We start from the raw sequence: 5,293 nt of genomic DNA, 5'->3' as shown, positions 1-5,293 counted from the left end.
TGTTCCTAATAAATACCTACTTGTCCAGTAACTTTTTAAAAGTAATACTGATCCTATCTGGGTGTAGTAGTGAACGGTTTGAATCCCAGTCCATGAGAGGCAGAGGCAGGAGGATCTTGAGTTTGAGATCAACCTGGACTACCTAGCAAGACCCTGTCTCAAAATTTTAGGTCACAAAAGTAGTATTGATCCATACACTGATTCTAGGCAATTCTAGGTAATATTGATCCGTGGGCTGATTCAATGTGACTGGGAAGCCAGCTGTGTCTCTGCTGGGGGGAACGTGTCAGATAGGGCGTGGGAAATCTTGCCTTAGGTAGAGTTTCTCATCTCTTGTGAATGCATAAGAATGAGAAAGCCATCTCATCTCATCTCTGCTTCGTTTCCTTCCAGATCCACTGTGGCTGAGGAATCTCTGTATCTCTGTTGCTAGGTGCATTTTTACTTAATTTACACATCATCCTGTAAAGACTGTCAGATATAGGATGCACCATAGCTCACATCAGGAGATGAGAATGATGTAGAAAGGATCATGGATGTATCACATGATCAAATCTCAGAAATACAATATTTAGTAAAAAAAACAAAAAGCAGACCACAAAATATGTAAATGATGTCTCTTTCTTTAAAAAAAAAAAAGCCTATCCTGATAAGGGCAAATATATATATATATATATATATATATATATATATATATATGATAAAAGCATAAAAATGAGCAAGAAGGCTATACACTCATTTCACGACCATGACAACCTAAGCAGACAGGGTGGGGAATGAGATTTGGGAAGTGTACAAAAGGGGCTTCTGCTGTATCTCTGAAACACGCACAAACGCACACACAAAACAAAAGTTAACATTTTAAAAAAAATCTCCACAGAGATAGAGTGTTTCTTATGAAAGTCTCTAAGCTTTTCTTTATGTTCCGGTTGTTCCATGTCAAAACAATCCTGACTATCACAGACACTGAGCTGTGTCTATGTGCTTAATGTGAACACAGGGGGAACAGGGTGACTCACTCCCCTTTGGGGGAACAATCGTCAAATGGATGCGCTGCAGGACAGGAGGGGGTCCAGGAGGTGCTGTCCAGACAAGAGACAAAAGGGACCTTTTATCAGGGATAAAAATATTCAAGTCCCACAAGGCTAAAGCGAGATGCTGTGTACGCCTCCTCTGGCTTTCCTTCACCAATAGAAAGTCTTTAATGAGCGGGAACTTCACAGAGAGGCTCAGAGCTCTTGACACTGTTAAAACCGGTCTCTTTCTGGATGGACTCGTTTTGAAACCATAAATGTTAACTGGTAATGCATGGTAATTTAGTATTACATGTACATGCCTCCCTGGGCTGCCCCCTCACACCCCCAAAGGCTTTGTTTATTCATTTCCATACAAGCTGGTCATGTGGAAAAACCTCTAGGCTGGAATTCAGACAGCCTAGGTTCTAATTTCAGTTTGGCCACCTCCTGATCCTTTGTGAACTTAGGGAAAGCAGCAACCTCTATGGGCTCCACTTTCCTTTTTCTGTTCAAATTGGAGATACTTAAATGCTGCCTATTTAACAAGTAGGAGACACAACCTAAACACAAGGTTTGTATATTTGCTTAAATTGAAGGAAAGAACATTTTTTTAGGAAACAAAGACAGCAAGGAGAGTTTTTATTGTTGTTGTTGCTATTGTTTGGGGATTTTGTTGCTGTTGTTTGCCATCTGCTGCGGGTGAGAACTGCGGTACGTTATCCGAAAAAGCTTGGTTCTGGGAATTTGAACTTGTGTTCTTATAGTTCTATCATAGCTGTTAGGACTGTAAAACCTTCCATTAGTTACACACTGCCTTTTCTAGTTTTCGTCATTAGACACCCCCCATATTCTCGTTCTGGTTTTCATTACAGAGTGGGTGCTCAATAAATTTAATTAATTAAATGAGACCAGATTTCTAAGAGCCCCAAATTTAGAGTTACATTATTCTTATGAAGCCATGCTGGTTCTGTCACCCAGTCTGAATTCCATAATCCCACCAACTGAAATTGTGCTGAAGCACTTCTGTGTTTGTATTGGGGGCAGTTTCCCATCCTTCCACTTCCTGCTGCAGGTGCTATTCTTCCACTGAACCACTCTCAGATTCCTTTTCCTTCACCTCTCTTTTTCCCTCTTGGTCACTCTTAAAACCTGGCAAAGTGGAGTTTGCATTTCGGAGCTCCGGAATGCCAGAACAATGTTACGGGACATGCTCAGTAGGTGAGAACTGATGAGGACCACAACTGTGACTTGTCTTGAGTGCAGGTTTTCAAAGCTGCTTGTTTCAGGATTGGATGCGTCTTTGTCACTAGCAGTGGGGATGTTGCAGCCCCTCTCACTCGCTTGGTGCCCACACCTTTTTATTTTATCTCTGTGCCCAGTTTTGGGGCCAGCCCTCTTAGATGCCCTGGCCAATCAAGAGACCACACATTGTTGCCTAAGAGACCCCGGATGCCAGCAACAGGATTTCTAGATGGTGATTGGACTACTGGAAACTGGGAGGTGGGGGCTGGAACGAGGCAAAGAAAAAGCTGACCTGTGCAGCTATGGCAACCCGCGGCGCTTGAGACTTGAAGAAGGAACCGTGCTACAAGAGGTGAGAGCAGCCCCATGCATGAAAAAGATGGAGATGTCTTGGAGAGCTCTCGGGCCGCCCTCAACTCGCGTCAGTATTCGGGGATAACTGTTCCATTGCCAAATGCTTCAAGCTTGTAAAATCAACACCTAACAATCACATCCCTATTGAGCACTAGCACTTTGCAACGCATTATAGTTCTTGCCTTGATTTTAACTGGTTGACTATAAGATGCGTTCATATGTAAATCTACCTATATCTTCTTTCCTGAGATTCCCTCCTCTAATGATATTCATGTATGGTGGAGGAATTATGTGTCAGCAGAGAAACTCAATCCTATTCTGATCGATAAACTCCAAATAAAAATCTGGTAATCATGAGTATTACCCCAGTTCCCAGATCCTAATGTTCTGAGTTCTGCTGTACAACTCCACTAGTTTTAATCCTTATGCTGCTATCCCCTCCCCTACTATATTCATTCTCTTCATTGATTTAATAAATATTTATTGAGCATCTGTTATGTACTATTGTGATTAGGATTCAGATGACCAGGGTCAGAAAAACCACATATGCAAAGAAGCATCAAGGTTTGGGGTCATGTTCTCAGTGGTAAAGTGTTCAGAGTGTCTGGACAGAGCACGAAGAGGGAAGGGATGATGCTAGAGGAGGTTGAGGTACGGTCCTAGTGTACCCTGACTTCTTTGCTGAGGAGTCTGGAGTTTGTCACCATTAGCAAGCCTGAAAGTTTCTAAGTTGAAAGGTGACATGATCAACTGGCCTTTCGAAACATACTCCTCGCTGATGAATGTGCTTCCCCATGAAAGTGATTGGATATTGCATCTTTGTGCCCCTAGCTCATGCCTCGTAGATCCTTAGTAAAGTTGCTGGATGACGGTTAATGTATAGTTGGGCAAGGTGGAGCACTCCTAGCACTCTGGGAGGCTGAGGCAGGAAGAGCATAGGCTCCAACCCAGCCTGGGCAATTTAGAAACTTAGTGAGACCCTCTCACTAAACAAACAAACAAATGGTTGAGGATGTAGCTTAGTGAGAAGGCTTCAATCCCCAGTGCCACCAAAACAACTAACAAATAAATGAAAAGTGATGGCATGAAGTATGGCTTAGAAGACCAGACAGGAAGTATGTGACCACAGAGGACAGACCCTGGCTGTTGAACATGAAACTAGAACCTTACACTGGGGTCAAGAGCCCTGGGCCCTCTTTCTACACTTTATCCCAAGAAATATTCAAGGGCAGTCATTATAGGAGGTCACAAGAAAGCAACAGTGAGACCTATCTGTGGAGGCATAAGACACTTTTCTTTGTCTGTTGACAGAGTGGGGCAATTAATTTTTGTGCATGTCATGTAACATACCGGTGGTCTACACAGTGAACATGTGTGTGTATGCAGGTATGCACACTACCCAACATCTGGGGTGAAAGGAAGAGGAACAAATTTGAAAGGATAACAAGCTGGCCATGGTGGTGCACACCTGTAGTTCCACAACCCTGGGAGGCTGAGGCAGGAGAATCTCAAATTTGATCTCAGTCTAGGCAATTTAGCAAGACCCTGTCTCAAAAAGGGGGGATGTGTAGTAGAGATATAGCTCAATGTGAAGGCCCCAAGTTCAATCCCACATCACATACACACGCAAACACACATACACACACACACACACACACATGCAGATAATAACAAAAGACAAGGTAACCCCCCCACACACACACACACACACATGCTATTGCAGGTGACAACATGCTCTGTTGTCAAGAGCACTGCCTTTGGCCAGGTTTACCTTTGGGAAACCACATCCTCCTCTAGCTGCATTGCAGAGGCCTAATCCAAGCAATTTCTAGCTCTGAGGAACCAGGAGAAAGAAAACATCCAAGGTAGACCCTTGAGGTGTCACTGAAAAAAACCTACATATTTCATCCTCATTCGGATATAGTGCCTAGAATAAATCAGATCATTTCCAACCCAAACGGAGGGTAGAGAGTTTCTCTGCTTATAGCAGGAGTTTTTAACCTGGAGTAAACAAAATATTATGTTCGTGAGCAATTTTCTAGGCAGGGGACTCATAGCTTTCATTTTATTCTCAAAGGGCTTTATGACTCTTAAAAATTATAAGCACATGCCTTAAAAAGAAGAAATGTAGAACATAACTAAATAACAATAACAAAAAGAAATATATAATTTTAATTGGAGTCTAACAGATTTAGACTCAGTAGCCATACTGCTTGAATGTACTTTTGTCAGTGGTTGCCAACTAATCCTGTTCTGTAGTCGTCTCTTAGGCCTTGTGTAACCAAACTAAAAACACATGACTTGGACAGTTAGCCATTAGGAGCTGAGAAGAACCCCAGGGCTCACCTGAGCCCCCTTTGCTCCATGCTGTGGTGGCAGCAGGTGACAGTGGGGAGGCATTGACTAATGCTACCCATGGGAGTGTAAAAACATTGGCTCCATCTACAGCCATAGCTTGAGTCTGAGAGAAAACATATGTCAGGTGAGGGCCTCTGAGATTCAGATGTAGTATTTGGGAAAAATCCCATCTGAGGTGAAAAACAGTGATCTAAAAAACTTCTCCAGGGTCTGCTGCTGTAGGGTCATTCTTTTTTTTTTTTTTTTTTTTTTTTTTTGATGCAAGGTCTCACTATGCAGTTCAGGCTGGTATCTTTTTTAATCTTCTTCTTCTTTCCATCATC

At 42.6% G+C, this 5,293-nt stretch overlaps 1 protein-coding gene across 3 annotated transcripts in view; it reads left to right on the top strand.

Annotated features, from left to right (window-relative positions):
• Window positions 1-2,404: 2,404 nt before the first annotated feature.
• Window positions 2,405-5,293, top strand: part of Fbxo16 (F-box protein 16) — a 52,451-nt gene continuing 49,562 nt past the window's right edge. The window contains exon 1 of one of the 3 annotated variants that reach the window (XR_001234024.1): window positions 2,405-2,610. The gene's annotated coding sequence lies outside the window, so the exon portion shown is untranslated. The remainder of the gene's footprint in view (window positions 2,611-5,293) is intronic. The other 2 variants (XM_005373775.2, XM_005373773.2) reach the window with 2 other exon arrangements.

This window comes from Chinchilla lanigera, unplaced genomic scaffold, assembly GCF_000276665.1.
Source record: "Chinchilla lanigera isolate Chin_1 unplaced genomic scaffold, ChiLan1.0 scaffold00002, whole genome shotgun sequence".
Classification (NCBI taxonomy): Eukaryota; Metazoa; Chordata; class Mammalia; order Rodentia; family Chinchillidae; genus Chinchilla; species Chinchilla lanigera.
The sequence above is the reverse complement of the archived record's forward strand: the minus strand, read 5'-3'. Positions and strand labels throughout refer to the sequence as shown.